Here is a 19034-nt window from a genome sequence, read left to right as displayed (position 1 = left end):
GCAGGGATCAGAATGTGTATAATTTGCAATGCCAGACAAGCAGAAATACATATTTAATGGGTCCCAAAGTAAGAGATTAACTTTATTTGTCAAGCTTACTCTATTATTTATAGAGCCTGTACTTTTTGTATTGGAAACAGGGGAAAGTGTTGTGCCTTTTAGGTATGAGAGCTCTATCTAGTCTCCTAGGATACATACTCGGTAATCATTCTACAGTTACCTATTAAAGTTCTTGACTGTAATGAATGCAGACATCTCTCTAAATAGTCTTATTGTTAAATCACCCCCTGCAGAAAGCTTTTCGTTTGCATGTGTGTGTGATGTTAGTGTTTGCTCCGTTTGGAAAGTTTTTACTTAAAATAACATACTGTCAGATTTAAAAAGAGAAAATGTTTTAAAAGCAGGGGTGGAAATTCTACGGCCCTAAACCTCGTTCCATGTGGCCCTTAGCACAGTTTCATGTGGGTGGGGGAACGTGAGACAGAGAGAAATAGAGGAGGGGTGTGTTGGGGAGATGACAATATGAAAGGAAATGGGGAGTCCGATGTAACAATCAGGGCAGATCACTGACCAGAGTAGGGATTGGGGAGAAAATCTATTCAGTTTGCATTTAAAGTTGGACTTGCTGAATTCTCACTTTCTGCAACAAAATGCAAAGCGAAACCCAGCCATCTTTTGAAATTCGCGCTTCTCTGAATTTTGCAATGCAGTTCTAAAATTTAAGAATAATAAAGCTAAATGATGCATTGAAAAATGCATATCCTATGGTAAAGTGTGCTCTATGTGCTTTTATGTTTTAGTGAAAACAACCTAGAAAAATGCATTATATTCAACACATTTTTGCCAAGCAGTTTTCCTGTTAGGCAAAATGGCAAAGAAAAAAAGTACCGTATTTTTTGCACCATAACACTCACTTTTTTCCTCCTAGAAAGTAAGGGGAAATGTCTGTGCGTGTTATGGAGCAAATGCCTGCGGGTGGCTGGGGGGATCTGCTGCAGTCGTGAGCAGAGGATCCATGGTTCCCCTTCCTTCCCTCCTCCGTGGTTACAAAGCATGGATCCACATGGATCCTCAGGATTTTTGCATTGGGCTACTCCAAACTCACTGTCAGATCACATGTCTGTGGCCACAGCATGAAGCACAAAAATCATATATCCACTATTTCGTTTAGAATATTTTTTTCCTTGTTTTCCTCCTCTAAAAACTACGTGCGTGTTATGGTCTGGTGCGTGTTATAGAGCGAAAAATACGGTATATATTAGAATAAATTCACATTAAAACATTGATGGATTCCCATGAGGATTTTGTACTAAAAAAATACAAACTGATGTGGGAATGTGGAGAACTGAATTTAAGACTGGAAAATTAACAGATTTACCCATCCCTAGGCAAGATCTATCCCTGCTGCAACAACCTACTGGATAAGAAGAAAAATTGAGAGAGTATAAAAGAGAAAGAGGTGCCAGAGAGAGACAGAGACAAAGGGGTGGTCTCACCCACCAGTGATTCTGGCTCTACCCACCTTTGGTTGCAGCCACAGCCGCAGCCATTGCCAGACTATACCTGGCAGAAAAAGGGGATGTGGAATGAGCTATGGTCTCAGGGGATGGTCTGAGAGCATATGAGGCCACCACTTGGCTAGATCTGTTGGTTTCTGCTTTCCTTCACTGTGCAGCGAAAGGGCTTGTCACGAGACAGGTGTTTACATTCCACAGTCTGTACAGATTTAACAGATTTACCCATCCCTAGGCAAGATCTATCCCTGCTGCAACAACCTACTGGATAAGAAGAAAAATTGAGAGAGTATAAAAGAGAAAGAGGTGCCAGAGAGAGACAGAGACAAAGGGGTGGTCTCACCCACCAGTGATTCTGGCTCTACCCACCTTTGGTTGCAGCCACAGCCGCAGCCATTGCCAGACTATACCTGGCAGAAAAAGGGGATGTGGAATGAGCTATGGTCTCAGGGGATGGTCTGAGAGCATATGAGGCCACCACTTGGCTAGATCTGGGATGGCAAACTCCCTGGGAACCACATGTACTCTGTCTTGGGTTCTGTGATGGAAGAAGGGGTTGGGGGATATATGCATAAATGAACGAATGAATCAAATACCACTTCAGTATTCAAGATGGTGCCCATTTTGAATGCTCTACCATGTGAGTAAATATCTAGCACCCTAGATATCCAGCACTCATTCTGTTTCCTTCGTTTTACTTTTGCACTTTCAGGGAGGTGTGTGTGTGAATTAAATCTAGGAGGCATTCAAAAAGGCATTCTGCTTTTGTAGTCTGAATGCGAAACCGTCCTCCTGTCTCATCCTCAATTTATTCTATTGCAAATGTAGACAAAAGTGGTGTTTCCCCCCTCCCAGATTATGAATTTCAGGTTGACTTCTGATTATGATTATTTTGTGGTGATTCTCATGTTTTTAAGAAATGAGATACATTGCCAATGAAAACAGGGTGCTAGACTTGGATAGCCCGACAGCATGATGCAGCAAGCTCTTTTTATGTTATAAAAGTAGTGTTCAGAACTCCCATTTGGTCTTAGAACAGGTTTCAGGGGAACAGAACTTCTGTTCCAGTTAATCAACGGAAAGCAAGTTGTGTCAGCATCTGGTATCATCGTGTCATGCAAGATTAAAAATTAAACCAAGAATGTGAGTTGGCCATCTATTCTGGTGAACTGTGTACTATGGCATTTTTCATAGTACAGCCTTGCTTGACTCACCCTTTCCTAGACTTTGGCAATCTGTGTTCCTAAGCATGGAAGTACTTTGTTTCCAATAGCGCTTCTGTGAGCTGCAAGTGATATTTGCTGATAGGGGGGCCACATGCAAAGGAAACTAGAACTCCTGTACCTTTTAACAGCTATGCTGAAGAGTATATGAATGTGTCTTATACCAGGTGAGATTAATGGTCTCCAACCTGCTGCCTTCTAGAATGCTGCAACTAGAATGTTTTGGCTTCCGAATGCCGGAAACCCGGAAGTGAGTGTTCTGGTTTGCAAACGTTCTTTGGAACCCGAACATCCGACGTGGCTTCCATGGCTTCTGATTGCGTGCAGGAAGCTCCTGTAGCCAACTGGAAGCCACGCCTTGGTTGTCGAACATTTTCGGAAGTCAAACTGACTTCCAGAACAGATTCTGTTCGACAACCAAGGTACGACTGTACCATTTCCATTTTCACCATGTGTGTTTCTCCTTCTTGCATACCGGGACAAGCGAACTGTTGTAAGGGCAAGCTTACAGTCAAGCAATGTAGTAGAGATCATAGAATCACAGAATTGTACCATTGGAAAGGACCTTGAGGTTCATCTAGTCCCCTGGCAAATAGACAATCTGTTGTGGCAACTGCAACGTAGGCTTTAGGTGCCATTAGGTGCCTAGCTTATATATAATAATAATAATAATAATAATAATAATAATAATAATAATAATACAACAACAACAACAACAATAATAATAACAATAACAACAATAATAATTTATTTATTTCTATACTGCTTTATATTTTTAAGAAAAATCTCAATGCGGTTTACAGTATATTAAAACGTCAATAAAGCATCAATGAAGCAATCTGAAGAAAGTCAAATGTAGCGTATACAGCCAAAGCAACGTAATTAATGGAAAACTAAAATATTATCTTAAATATTTCAAAATAAAACATTACTAAGGAGGTCAACTACAGAATACATATTTAACACAAGCAAAGTTAACAAAAAAACACCTTAAACATTTCCAAAAAAAAAAGTCAAATACAAAATGCACATTTAAAACAGCACAACTCACAAAAGAATAAAATATTGTCATAAGCATGACACGGCTGTTTGACAGGCACAAAAAGATGGGGCAAAAGAATCCAATAGTTAGGGGTTGTTGTCAGGCATAGCGATGTCCCTCTGGTCTCACCAGGAGCCTCTTCAGTCGGGCTGGTGAGTGTTTCCAACACTGTTCTGGAGGTGGCCGGATGAAGAAGGCTGGTCTACAGTGACTTGGCAGCAGCTATGTAGGGTTTCCAAAAGGACACTTTCTCAGCCTTACCTGGAGATACAGTGGTACCTCGGGTTCCATACACTTCAGGTTAAATACGCTTCAGGTTACAGACTCCGCTAACCCAGAAATAGTACCTCGGGTTAAGAACTTTGCTTCAGGATGTGAACAGAAATCGTGCTCCGGCGGCGCGGCAGCAGCAGGAGGCCCCATTAGCTAAAGTGCTGCTTCAGGTTAAGAACAGTTTCAGGTTAAGAACGGACCTCCGGAACGAATTAAGTACTTAACATGAGGTACCACTGTACCTGGAGAGAACAGAGGACCTTCTGCATGCAGGGCATGTGCTGAGCTACAATACAGGTGCATCTCTACAAGCAATAGCCACTGAAACGACAGCCTTCCCTCCTTCTCTGCAATGGGTCACTTGTTTGCAACATGGGGCAAGCTTATCATGAAAAACATGATTCCTGCAGATTACAATGCTTTTCTCCAACGCTCCTGATATTAAAAAGTTATGATTGCACGGAGGAGGTCCATAAAAGGGAAATGATCTGAATTGTGAATGGTTTATTAAGAGTAGACAAGCATAACGTGCATTTGAAAATAGATCTGGAAAGTGGAGGGGCACCCAGGTTTGATCTGACAAAGGCTTTCTTAGAAGGCTCTAATGCTTTTCATGGCTATAGAATTATGAAGATTAAAATAGAGGGGTGTCTTATGCCCGGCTATTGACTTGAACAAATACAGCATTATCGTAATTTGTATGTTCTTTTTCTCCCTTGGATATAGACAAGAGTTTACATAATCATCTAAGGGCCATTTGCCTTTGAGACGCCTGTCTGCAGGCTGTGTTTAAAATCCTTTCTCTAATATTGATAGTGTAGCAAGCTGCATAAAGAGTTGTTAATCTTTCCAAACATGGCTTCTATTTAAAAGAACACTTCCCCAGGAGAGTCACGTGGACTTCGTTCGCATATTCCTTTTGCACTCCATTCCTTTTTCCTTAGCATAAATGTTTTGCTCAGTTTTGCTATTGCTTGGGGCTTTTTTTTGGCCTAAGATTATCTTTATTCCAGTAAGACGTCTTAATTAATTTTTTCAGGGTGCCAGAATTCACTGTTAACTTTCCATGCCCCTACCCCATTTCCTCTTCTGTTTTGTAACGATTAGCAGTGGAAGCCTGTACATGTCTACTCATAAGTAAGCACAGCCGAGTTTTATTTTGTATTTTTCAAATATTTATAAACCACTAAGACTGATAAATTATCAGACTGGTGCACATAAGACAAAATAAATAAGTATTAAAGAGACACCAGAAATTGCACAGTTAAAGTAACAGTTCAATACCAGAAGATGATGAGCAGATGACCCCCCAAGCCCACAGATACGCATATATTGAAATTTTCAGCAAGAAGAGGCTTTGGTAAATAAAGTCTTAAGCATGTATCTGAAGGAGTAAATGGCTGGAGGAGGCCTTATCTCAGATGGAAAGGGTTGTAGTTCAGTGGTAGAGCACCTCCTTTGTATGTGAGAATGTGGCACTTGAACTGGGAGAGGTCTACTTTCTCTGCCTCCATAACTTGTACCTTAGCGGGGCCAGATCAAAATGTTCTATGGGGTGGATCTAGCTCATTAGCTGCCCATTGGACCATGCTGACTTGGGCTGGAAGTTATATGATCGGTAGGTTGCACATTTCACTCCTGGCAATCCTTAGTGGAGAGGGTTCTCCAGATTCTGAGTAGCTAACAGCCCACAGCCATCAGTCAGGAGCTTGAGCTGTTTGCAAAGTTTACTGTCTGTTCTTTCTATGCTGGCTGATCTTTGCTTTTTGCTGAAAAAAAGCAGGCAAAACAAATTGCACCTGCTTCGTTTAGATCACACGGATAATTCTACCCACCCACCCTTAATCTTATTCCATTTTCACCTTACCAGAAAGGAGCTTGTGAATTAACTGTGCCTCTGGGGCTGCTTTTCATACTTCTCATACAGAATTTGGGGGTCTTCCAGTGTAAACGTTCTAGAGCAGCCCTTCCCCAGCCTGGTGCTCTCCAGGTGTGTTGGACTATAATTCCCATCAGTCCCAGCCTGGCCAGAATACCAGCATCTTAAGTTCAGGTCCTCCTTGGCAAATAGGTGACCACTTCAGATGCAAACTTTTCAAATGAATTGCATCTGTAGAACCAATTACAAAAGCATTCCAGTGATCTAATGGAATTTTGCTGTGCTTGAATTGGAGAATAAGGATGTTGCATCAGTTGAGAATGTTGGCAGGATCAAGACTTAGAGCAAGAGAATCCAGTTTCATGTTTGTTATCTATTAATGTACAGACATGGGAATCCTGGCAATAGGTGATTTTAGAAATGGAGCTATCCTGTCTTGCTCCATCTGGACCAAAGAGGCAGAGAGTCCTGAAAGATCTCTTGGGGCAGGTGGGTGGAGTTGGAACTATCACCTATTGTTGTGACCCTGCCAACAAGTTATATATGCCATGGAATAACTTGGTACCTAATGTGCTTTGCTAGTGGAATGCTCTCATTTGGATTACTGTGACTAATTCTTTTTTTTTTTTTAAGGGACATGGAACTTTGGATTGAGAAATTTTCCAGTCTCCTTTGAGAGACAAGTGCTTTTCTGATGATGCACAAGATCAAAGGGCATGCATTACACTCTCTGCTTCCTTGTCTTTTTCAGATTAGCTGCAAAGCAAAAGCTTGAATTGTAAACCAGCTTGAGCTTTTGGAAAGGCAAGGTAAAAAGAAAAATGTCTTAAATAAAAGATGCAGTTGTGTAAACGTACGAGTAAATGGAACTGCAACCTTTGGTAAAATACTTTTTTCTGCTTTAAAAGGTTCAGCGTTAACAGTACAAAAGGACTATTGTCATTTCAATAATCATTAAAAAAATCTTGCAGCTTTCTCTGTTCTGATCTTTGGAAGCACACGCACTTGTCAAAAAGGAAAGGGTTTGACGGAATGCATTAGACTTTCTAATCTGAAAGAGCATCCCATATACCGTATTAAGAGTTCTTGGACAGATTGAAATTCCTGTGCAAACAGATTTTTCACCCTCCTCCCTCCCCAAACTCACTTGACCAGGTGGGGGGGGGGGGAAGGGTCTGGTTAATTATTCCCTTTCTTAATTGCATGACTGCAAGCATAAAACTCTACCCTTCTATATATTCTGACTAAAAAAAGGTTTTGGTCTTTTCTTGTCAAGAGATCTTGTCTAGCTGGTTTGAGTTACTTGATTGTATAGCAGAAATTACTTCATAACTAAGTCATACAGGAATTTCTTAGATGGAATTGGTGAGCATGTGTGAAATAGGGTATGTACTTTTCCTTTTTGTTATAATTTGATCAATATGCAGTTGTGATTAATGAACTGTGATTACTGAATTTCTTTTGGTGTCTTTATGTTAATGATACAAAGCCTCATTCCCCCGCCCCCAGGGTTCACTGATACATATTTTTCTGTGGATTATGGTGCATTGACATGTATATTTTCTTTACATCTATGTTTCAGTAACTTTCAATGCAATCCTATGCACCCACAAGTAGACATCTACCATATTTTACACTCTATAGGACGCACTTTCCCCCTCCTAAAATGTAAGGGGAAATGTGTGTGCGTCTTATGGAGTGAATGCAGGCTTCGAGAGCTACCCCAGAAGCCAGAACAGCTAGAGGGAGCACTGCGCAGCGCTCCCTCTAGCTGTTCTAGCTTCTGGCTTAGCCGCGCGAAGCCTCCGTAGGGCAGCGGGGAGCCTTCATCCCGCTGCCCCGCGGAGGCTTCATGCAGCTATCCCTGGCTTTTGCAGGAGGTCGGGGGAAAGCCAGGAGGCTTGCTTTCACTGAAGCCAGGAGAACAAGCGGGATCAGTGCGCACTGATCCCGCTTGCTCTCCTGGCTTCAGGGATAGCCCTGCAAAGCCTCCTGAGCGAAGAGGAAGGAGCGCTCCCTCTTCACTCAGGAGGCTTCTTATTTCTTGTTTTCCTCCCCTAAAAACTAGGTGCGTCTTATGGTCGGGTGCATCTTTTAGAGCGAAAAATACGGTAATTCAGTGGGACTCGGTCCCAGGTAAGTGGCTATAGGATTGCAGTTCCCTCCCTCCCTTATAATAGTGGTTATACAGTGCATGCACAAGTGTAGTCTCTGGTTTTGCAGATTGTAAAAACTGCCAGAATTTTTAGTGTATTAGTTATTAGAAGATGATCCTGAGATGTTCCCAAGACACCAGATTTAGCATCAGGCACAGAACTCAGCACTGGTGATGAGGATGAATTTTGGGGCATTCGAAATGCAAACTCCTGCAGTTTGAGATGCTTTACCCCCAATACAAGGCAATCCCAGACCCTTCCAAAGTTGGGACAGGGCTTGGTTTGCTGTGTACCAAAGTTTGACCATCACTTCTGCAGATGCCAACAAAATCTGCCTCCTGATATCACTGTCCTCTTTTCTTCCTCCCAGACTTACTTGATGGTGGGGCAGTTATACATTGGGGCCTCGGGAGCCCTGGGAAACAGCATTTCCCATGGGTCCTTGAGACTGGAATGCTGCTGCTGTAGGGTTCTAAGCACCAGAGGGGAGTCTGAGACCTCGGGACAGAGAAGAAAATGACCTTGCTATCCCTGCCGCGCTGCCAGGGAAGGGATGGCATTGGGCACAGCAGTTGATGGGAATGGGGGAGGATGACCCGATCCTTGCTTTTTTGCAACTTTCCCTTTTGCAAGTTCTTGAAGGCTCAGTCATGTTTTGTTTTTAGTGCTTGCAAGTCTAAATCAAGGGAAGTTAAGGGGCATTTCCTTATCAGCACTCAGCAGCCTGAGCAGCTTAGTTTTATTTTATTTTACCCAAACGGCTTTAAATCCCTATTTGTTGCTGTATATGCTTGAAAGGACATGGGGCTGATGCTTGCTGTGATATCGCAAAGACACCAAGGAGGCTGGGTAGGACTGCCAGTTGTGGGGGTGGGGGTGGGGTAGGGCTTCATCGTCCCACAAATATCCTAGCCCTACCTCACAATGGCCACAAACAAAATTAAGTATTAAATGCACATTTCTTGGAACTCGGCGACTTACGTAGCTTGCAGAATTTAGCTTACTGGGGCGGAAGGGGTGGGGGCAGTTTTGATTCCCGTCCTTCTCTGCAGAGTACGCAGAGCTCTCTGTATAATTTATTCTAGAACCTAATATTAGCTTTTCGTAAGACAACATACAAGAGGTGTCCTTGAGAGAAACAGAAAGAGAGAGGGAGAGAGAAAGGAGTTAGCACTCTTTTTAAAGTCGCTGCTGTAATTAAAGCCTGAAGCTTCTTGTTACTATGGAAACGCCAAGCACCACAAATATGAAATGCAGGTTCCAAGGCCTCTGTTAAATGTGCCCTAATATTCTGCGTTCGTAAGGTTGAAGTTGTGCTTTCCGAATGTGCTTCCCCCTCCCCCTCTGCCACCAACAGGCAAGAGCCCTTTTGGCATTCACAAGCGCACGTGAATCTTGGGGGGGAAGGGGCATTCACAAGTGCATGCTGAAGCGGAGCTGTTGGGGGAGGGAGGGATGGGTGGCAGGGAGACCGAGGCTGAGGTGAAGAACATAAAAAGAGCTCTTCTGCATCAGGCCAGCATCCTGTTCTCTCAGTGCCCAACCAGATGCCTGCGGGAAGCTCACAAGTAGAACGAGAAACTATGGAACTCACTCCCTCAGGAGGCAGTGGTGGCGCCAGCCTAGATGGCTTTGAAAGAGGATTAGACAAATTCATGGGGGGATAGGAGGCAGTATTGCTTCTGAATACCAGTTGCTAGAAACCGCAGAGTGCAGTGGTACCTCGGGTTAAGTACTTAATTCGTTCCGGAGGTCCGTACTTAACCTGAAACTGTTCTTAACCTGAAGCACCACTTTAGCTAATGGGGCCTCCTGCTGCTGCTGCTGTGCCGCCGCTGCACGATTTCTGTTCTCATCCTGAAGCAAAGTTCTAAACCTGAAGCACTATTTCTGGGTTAGCGGAGTCTGTAACCTGAAGCGTATGTAACCTGAAGCGTATGTAACCCGAGGTTCCACTGTATTGTTGCCCTCAGGTCCTGCTTGTTGGCCACTGTGAGAACAGGACGCTGGACCAGATGGGCCACTGGCCTGATCCAGCAGGCTGTTCTTACATTCCTATTCCATTTTTGCCACTGCTAATATGTTCACTTCTTCCCCGGGCCCAATCCGTGTCTCTCCGAGAGGAGGAAGATGAGATGTATAGAAGTTATTGCTCCTCTCCTTGCTCACCAACGCAGCCTTGAGAGGGCAGGTAAACAGGCAACAACAGTAGCAAGGATGAGTAGCATCACATGGGACCCCTGTTGGGGTCTGGGCCTCAACAGATGCTCAATGATGCCAGCCTTGTCCATCAACCAGAGGTCTAATGGCTGCTGGGTGGTGTCTTGAGTGCTATGTATTCAGAAGCTGAGGGGGGAAATTGTATCCCTTTCCCAAGGTACCAAATATTGCCGTTTCAGTGCTGGGCAAACGTGATGTCTTTGCACCCGAAACTTTTCAGTCAAACAAGACCTCTTCCTGTGAGTGCACCACACTTTAGCTCAGCGTTCAGACTGCAATATTCCATAAGGTGAGGAGATGTGATTCATCTGGAGGCAAGGGGAAAAGGTCTGCCACCAATTATCCCAACTTCCCTTCTGTCTTTCGTAAACTTGGCACCTCTAATCTTAGCCTTTGCTTCTGCCCGTCTAGCAGCATTTTCAGCTTCCTGCTGTCAGCATCTTTCTTGTGGCAATGTAATATATTAGTCATTTATACCCAGTTAGAACTAGGAAGGCTTAGCATAATGCTGAGCCTGCCTTCAAATGCTTTGTGTAACAATACCGAGCAACATGGGGATGGCTGTGTGCGGATGTTTTCAAGTGTTTTTGTGGACATCGGGGGCAAGCCCCTCCAGATGTTGTTGGATTTCAGCTCCAACACCAAAGTGACCCCCCCCCCCGGGGTGCAAGCCTGGGCAGAGTGTAGGGAAGTCCTGGGATGCCCATATGACAAGACCTGCTCCCCCTCGGCCTCGCTGATGTGGTCCAAAGGAAAGCAGAGCAATACGTTTGGCACCAGCTTGGCTGCAGGAGTTTCCAGAAGCCAACTCCTAGGGGCTGAGGTCCCTTCGCCCCCACAATAGAGGCTGCTGGCCCCCCAAGTTGATGGGCATTGCCATTCAATTGGTGTGTGTGTGTTCTGTGTCTTGTGATCCATTATGCAGGGTGGGGCTTCGCTCCCCCCCATGTTTTATTCAAGTTGGCGCCCCCTGCCAGATGGAGGTGTACAAGGCACCTCCTTAGGGACTCCACTCTGGATTTGTGTAGGGTTTACTCCCTAGCCTTTTCTTCTCCCAAAGATATCCCTCAAGGCAGCAAAGATTAAGGATCAGAGTTTTCCTTCTTCTAGATGGGCTACCTTCCGAGACTGACAAGCTGCATTTGCTCCTCACTTCCCTCTGCAGCATGTGAAGAAACCGCCTTCTTGACTGTTGGACCCGCTATTGGTTTCAATCTGCCAGAGCCTCACATGCAGGGAAGTCCCTAATTCACTGAGGTTTTGAGACCCATCGGCTGCTCTCACCTGGTTTAGCTGGCCAGTCAAAGTGTTTACCGAGTTGTGGCCACTGTTACATGCTGACGGCTTCTAGGAGCCACACGTGAGAGCTAAGTGCAGGGTGGGGACCAAAGGAGGACAGACTACCCCAGAAGGAGAACGATGTGTCCCCCACCACAGGTACTGCCCTTACCCTAACACTCCATACACCCCAGCGTCAGTGGAAAATAGTGGCTGGATAAAAGTGGGCCCTGATTATTACTGTCATATAATTAGCACACTTAAATAAAAATGGTGGGTGGGGTGGAATCAAAAGAATATTCCTTACAGTTTTGCATCATTTGTCATTCCTGCCCACCCCCTCGCCATCAGTGCATCTTCAGTGATGGAGCAGATCCCCATTGAGGCAAGCCATGTTTGATGGAGGGTGAAGTCATCAGAAATTGACACGGAGCTTTGTTTTTGCTTTACAGCGCCAGATGCTTGTCATGAAAAATATGACAAGATCAGATCTGGAGCCGTTTATGTTGTCTCTAATTATCCTGCTATATCAGTGCCTAGTTAAGGCAGCTGGCTAAGCCCCCATGTAAGATGCTGTAATTCTGCTGAGCGCTGAGATGGGCCAAGCATCTGCTTCGGAGCTGCGGCGTAATTAGGCTTAAATCCGAACTCTGCTTATAGGGTTTTTGTGCTTTTTTATGTTTTGTTTATTTGATGGTAGTCAGGTGACATATAGATCACTGTCAGAACAGGTTCCTGTGGAGTGGATGCTAAGGCAAATGGAAAGCAAGGCAAAGGAAGTCTAAAGCGGAAATGATTCCCTATCCTGTTTAATTACTCCATTTGTTTCAATTATTTAAAATTCCATTCATAACTGATTTGGAACTAGTCATTCATTTCCGTCATTTTAACTTGTTTTTGTGCCTTCGGTGGCAGACAAAGCCACTTTACTGGCATGAAACTGTCAGACCGTATACATTTAAAGTTGTATCATGCCACTTCTAGCAGCCACGGCTTCCCCCAAAGAATCCTGGGAACTGTAGTTGGTTCAGGAACCCCTATTCTCACCACAGAGGTACAATTCGCAGAGTGGTTTAACAATCAGTCCCTCTTCCCAGGGAGCCCTTACCTTCCCAGCTATGACTTTCCAATGCAATTGGCTGCAATAGAAGTGGGGGCCCATAAGCACTTTTGGTGGCCAGTTCAGCAATCCGTGGGTTAGAGCAGAGTTTCTCAAACTCAGATCTCCGGCTGTTTTTGGACTACAAGTCCCATCATCCCTATCTAGCAGGACCAGGTCAGAGATGATGGGAATTGTAGTCCAAAAACAGCTGTGACTGCCTGTGAGGTGATCCAAGGAGACATGGAGTGCAGAGAAGAAATCAAGCAGAGTAAATGCATGTGAGAACCAGGCATAGGCTGGTGTGAATCATGCATTGGTTTTCATCACAGGATTGTTCTGTTGGCGCAGCCGCACCAAGCTCGGCGCCCAATTAGCAAATCTTAACACGACAGAAGCCGCATCGTCAATTGTGCCCTCCGGGAGAGATGTTCCCTGTCATACTATTTCTTAAAAGGATAAACTACAAGATGTAATTTGTTAGAAGCCACCTTCTTAAGGCTGCGCAGTGATGCTCACTGACAAATCGCAGTTACAAGCGGCATCGTGATCAGGAGCACGTCGTGCAAAATTTAAAAGAAGAAGAAGCAGTAGCATCAGCCATGCTATTCGGTTGTCATTCTGAATTCCAAGGGGCTCATTTCTGAGTGAATTATATGTTTTGAAAGGCAGATTTTATAGATATTTCTCGCTTTCCCTTGACACTTGCTATCATCTTGCTTGCAATTCTTTCACCAGTATTATTACTGTTATAATAATAAATCTACCGTGCTCAATGTACAGTGTTTGTGGTGGGTGCTAGATATTACATCATGGGAGGCTTGTGTGGGGGGGATAGCAAAAGGAGAAAGGGCCTTTTCAGTAGCAGCCCCTGGTTTATGGAATTCTTTCCTCAGAGAGGCTCTCCTGGCACCAAAAACAACATCTTTCTGGTGCCAGGGGGTTTCTCTTCTCTCAAGCATTTCACCGTTAAATTTATACAGCAGTTGATGGTATTTTGGGGCTTATCTGATTGTCTCTCTTGGGGAAGGCAAGGATTTGTTTTATGGCCTGATCGCTTTTTTGTTTGCGCTGTTTTTAATAATGTTGCACCATGTATCTCTTTGAGCCTTTCTGCATAAAGTGGCTCATGAAAATCCAGGCTGATCATCAAGGTCTGGTTATCACGAGCAGCAGATAAGATTGTAAACTTATACACCACAATTCAGGTGTCACTTGATTGATTCTTCTTCCTTATTAACAGATTCCCTGTATGTTGAAAACTAGTTGTCATAAAGAAGGGTTCTAGCCTCTTTCTACCTGCAAGTTTTCTATATTCAGGGAATCGGGACGCTCCTCTATACAAAAAATCATTTTAGCCCTTATCTGCAATAATAATAACAGTTATTATTATTTATACCCCGTCCATCTGGCTGGGTTTCTCCAGCCACTCTGGGCAGCTCCCAATAGAATTAATGATAATAATAATAATCATCATCATTTTTAAAAAGCAATAAAACATCAGACATTAAAAGCTTCCCTTTTAACGGACTGCAGTCATATTTATCTGTGTGCTGTTTTATGTACGCATTCATTCATTCATTCCCATATAAGCACAGGGCAGCACACACGGCATGCTTTTCTTCCCTTTTTTACCTTCACAACAACCCTGCGAGGTAGGCTAATTTAAGAAGACAGTGACTAGCACAAGGTCACCCAGTATGTTTCATGAAATAGGCCCAAATGACTGATGGAAGGCACCCAATTACCCGAATCATATTTGGCAGGTGATAACTGAACTGTTGCACGCAGGGCATACAGTGTACCTCGGGTTAAGTACTTAATTTGTTCCGGAGGTCCGTTCTTAACCTGAAACTGTGCTTAACCTGAAGCACCACTTTAGCTAATGGGGCCTCCTGCTGCTGCTGTGCCACTGGAGCACGATTTCTGTTCTTATCCTGAAGCAAAGTTCTTAACCTGAAGCACTATTTCTGGGTTAGCGGAGTGTGTAACCTGAAGCGCATGTAACCTGAAGCTTATGTAACCCGAGGTACCACTGCATGTACAATGCACTATTTCCCCCCGGGGAACACCTGGTAATCATTTCAGCTGTACATAGCAATGCCTCATCATGACTTGCAGGAGCCTTGTACTCCAAATTCAGGAGGGATGAGCCTTGTCACTTGGGATAGCACTGTGATGTGACCAATCTTCTCTCTAGAAACCTTGATGGGTAGCAATTTAGCGCTATGGTTCATAACCTATGGCTCTCAGGATTTTGCCGAACTACAACTCCCCTAATCGTCCATGACTGTTATCTGTGCTAACTGGGGCTGATGGAAGTTGGGAGTCCAATAACATCTGGAGCAGCTCTGGTTTCCCATCCCTGGTGTAGGTAATGACAGACTCTCCTAGTTGGAATATAAATGCCATTTACTTCCTCTTCCCTGCTCGTTTACTTTGCGTCTTTGTCCCTTTACCATTCAATCAACATTGTGAAGATAAAAACCATCCTCTCTCCAACTACGGTATACATGGCTGCGATTATGTTGGTACCTGCCTCCATCATCAGTGAGGGATGTTTTTCTCTCCTTGCTGGGCTAACGATGAGAGCAGCACATCTATTACGTTTGAGAAATTGGGGTTCTGTGCTAAGAAAGGTTCTCATTTTGCAGGCAGAATGTCTTACGTTTAGAGTGGGAGTAAATTTTGCATAAAATAAAATTACATGTTTTATTTTGGGTGCATGCCCAGATTGGCATGGCTCTTTCCTCCCCTCCTCCACCCACTTGTCATGTGTGCGAAAAGAAAGGAAAAATGAAATTGTAGAACAAGCACATTATTTTTGTCAGTCCATTGACAAGCTAAGAACTGACTTTCATAGCAAGTCTAAGAGGCATGACAACATTCAGATATTTTACCACCTGCCCACCGCTCGCCTCAAGCAAGGTACTCAGAAGGATCTCTAAGGTTCAACCAGGAAATAGTCATTAGAATATCTAGCATGCATTCTTTAACCCTATGCAAAAAGTACACTACATGAGAAGCTTTTGACTTCTGAGGGGTTGCAGAGACCCCTATCTTTAAGTGGAACTAGCAAATCTGCTGTCTAAAATCTTTCAAAGTAAAACACAAAAATGTGCCAATAAAGTATCTGTTTTTCTACTTGGGTATTGTTTGAAAAAAATTTAATATGGCATACAAGTATTGGGAGCAGAAGCATTGGGCCCAATATTATTTACATGATTAACATGATTAAGATTGCAGGGTGTACGTGTGTGTCTAAATTCTTAGTACAGCCAAACTAAAAGAATTCTGCATTTTTAAAGCATAATGAGCTTAAATTGGAACAGCCAGGTCAGAGAGGAAAATAAACAAACCAGTTAAGAAAGTTAAAAACATAGCTGGAAAAACATTTAGACGCTACCTCACCCCTGTCTTTTCCACCAATTGTTCAGGTATTTAGCAGATATCCTCAGTTACGGAAACATCCTGACAGTCTACCACATCAATTCAGTTTCCTCCAAATACTTTCAAAACATCTAATGCACATGTGATTTCCTGCCTTAACCAAATGGTGGCTGAAAAGGAAATGACATTTCAAGGCTCTGATGGTATAAGGCAAAATCATGATCACTATGTAATACACTGAATTTTATGGTCAGAGTTCCCTTTCTTTCTCTTGCTTGGAAACCCACACTGTTGGTACTCATAAGGAAAAGTTTCCATCAGCCGCATGAGGAATGAGAAAGAAAGGAACAAAGTGATTCTCACGGTAGCCGCAAGAGGAATTCATTGCACACCTTAGAGCTGTGCATGCCAGTTCAGATCTTGGCACTCTGAATCTGCCATTCGTCTCTGCTGCTGCCAGTCCTGTATCTTGATAGCATCTCCTTTTATTCCAAAGCAATTTAGTTTGCAGCCAATGGAAAACATGGCTTGCCTGAGAGGGTAGTTCAGGCATAGGCAAACTCAGCCCTCCAGATGTTCGGGGACTACAACTCCCATCATCACTAGCTAACAGACCAGTGGTCAGGGATGATGGGAGTTGTAGTCCCAAAACACCTGGAGGGCCGAGTTTGCCTATGCCTGGGATAGTTCATGAAACCAGCCAAGGGAGAATGCGGGAGAGAGTCCATGCAAAGGATAGCAAACTCACCACTAAAGCTGCACTACCTGCCCCATGACTGTTTGCAGAAGGCAACAAAGCTTTTGAGAATGGTCCTTTGGCACAATTGTCTGGGAATCTTGGATAAGAACCTATGAATCTGCCGTATACCGAGTCAGATCCATCTAGCTCAGCATCACTTGGCAGGGGCTTTCCAGGATTCCAGGCAAAGGTTCTCTCCCAGCCCTACCTGGAGATGCCAGGGATTGAACTTGGGACCTTCTGCTTGCAAGGAGCTATGGCCTCTACTATGCAACCAGGCACAAGTGGTGCCAAATGGAATAATAAGCTAATGCAAAACAAAAATAGGCAGATTTGCTTGAGTTGCATCATTATTTGGGAATTCCTTTTTGTGGTGCAGAATCTGGATTGCTGAGACACTGTATGAATATTTTTAGCACAGAGTATGCACTGTGCTGATAACAGTGATCTTCCTTTCAAGGTAACTGAGAAGAAGGGTGGTGAAACAAGGTGCCTTAAAGTGTCAAAGTCGCACAGGGCTGGAGCCAGAATGTATTGTAGCACATCTGGGCTAGTTTAGGCTGTGCATAGCACACCATTAGTTCCCCAGGTGGGGGAATGCACATTTCAGTCCACATCAACAGATAAATTGATTTTGGGATTGAGTATCATTGTGCTTATCCATATTTGCATTAATTGCACTCACAGATCTCCTTCACTCGACTGGGGCAAATACATCCGTTGTCAACTAATGCCAGGAGCATTTGTCATTTCGACAGTATTCCTATTAAAAATGGATTTGCAGTTGTCTTCATGATGGGTTTGCTGTGCTGTTCAGCTACGACTGAAACGTATAATACAAGATACAATATTTGTATAATGCAATATTTTGCTGAAACGTATAATACAAGAATATGCTGCAGCTGCTTCAATCTGGAATGTTCAAGAGCCTTATTGATTGCATAGCTTTGCATATTTGCTGGGAAATAAACATTTTTAGGATGCACCATGTGTTTTGACACCCCGCCCCTCTGGAATTATACTACCTGATAGGAACAATCTCCAAACCACTTAACTTCCCATTGATTTCAATGGAACTGCTTTGGATAGAATGATTTTGCTGATGGCAGCCATACAAGGCAATCCTTTTATAACCAATCTTTTGCATAAGTGTGATGATGCATGTTTTTGCGCAGAGCAGTGGGTGGTGTATATGATGCCTTGTTCTGGCTGTTGTTTTTTAAAATAATTTTTGATTTTGTGCAGAAATAAAAGGCTTACACTCAATCATGAAAAAAGTAGAATCGATACGACTAATTTGCTTATGACTAAGTCATCTGGAGGAAGGAATTGCTACTATGGAACAGTTTCCAAACGCAAAAGGTTACCTACAAGGAAATATGCCAATCAGAAGCCTCTACAGTGGTACCTCAGGTTACAAACACTTCAGGTTACAGACTCCGCTAACCCAGAAGTAGTACTTCAGGTTAAGAACTTTACCTCAGGATGAGAACATAAATTGTGTGCCGGTGGCACGGCAGCAGCAGGAGGCCCCATTAGCTAAAGTGGTACCTCAGGTTAAGAATGGTTTCAGGTTAAGAATGAACCTTCGGAACAAATTAAGTTTGTAACCAGAGGTACCACTATATTCCCAAAGCAGTATGACATCCAGGATTACCAGAGGAAATGGGGAGTCCCCAGCTGAACTCGGCCCCAAAATCACTAGGTTGCCTAAGGCAAACTATGGTTCCTTCCATTTCAGGTCTCCCTTTCCCCCTCTGCAGTAGGGGGCTAATAATACTGCAGTCCCCCACAGCAACGACCTCTAACCACCCCAGACCCCCAGCCACCAACCGGTGTTGCTTTCTCTGTTGCTAGCCTTCCTGTTTAAGACCACGGCTAGTTAACACGTGCCAGGGAGGCGACCTCATTAACATGCAAACGCAAAGCTACTTGGCTGGGACTGACATTTTAATTATCTCCCACCAGTGTGACTTTCTCTCCATCTCATCGTATCGCGTGTTTTATTTCATTAGAAAAGCCAGGGTATTGGCTGTCAGCTATTAATTATGAAACCTATTTATAACAGTAGCCTGTCGACGTGACTTGCTCTTTGTTCCACAAATCAAGTGTGTGTGTATTATTAATGCGCTCGGAGCAGGCTTTTTGCTAACCACAGCTAGCGCATTGGAAGCCACGCAAACTTCGCTCTCCTCCTCAAATTCCCCTCTTAAGCAGTTTT

At 43.7% G+C, this 19034-nt stretch overlaps 1 protein-coding gene across 3 annotated transcripts in view; it reads left to right on the top strand.

Moving 5' to 3' along the window:
* The window catches only part of LNX2 (ligand of numb-protein X 2), an 83430-nt gene that overhangs the window by 39065 nt on the left and 25331 nt on the right, over positions 1-19034 (top strand). Inside the window, exon 1 of one of the 3 annotated variants that reach the window (XM_028726389.2) lies at positions 7191-7316. The exons of the other annotated variants lie outside the window; for them this stretch is intronic. The gene's annotated coding sequence lies outside the window, so the exon portion shown is untranslated. Of the gene's footprint in view, positions 1-7190; positions 7317-19034 lie in introns of those variants that run through there. 3 annotated transcript variants of the gene reach the window in all.

The sequence above is a fragment of the Podarcis muralis genome, chromosome 4, assembly GCF_964188315.1.
Source record: "Podarcis muralis chromosome 4, rPodMur119.hap1.1, whole genome shotgun sequence".
Classification (NCBI taxonomy): Eukaryota; Metazoa; Chordata; class Lepidosauria; order Squamata; family Lacertidae; genus Podarcis; species Podarcis muralis.
Note: the sequence above shows the minus strand (reverse complement) of the source record. Positions and strands in the feature narration are given on the sequence as shown.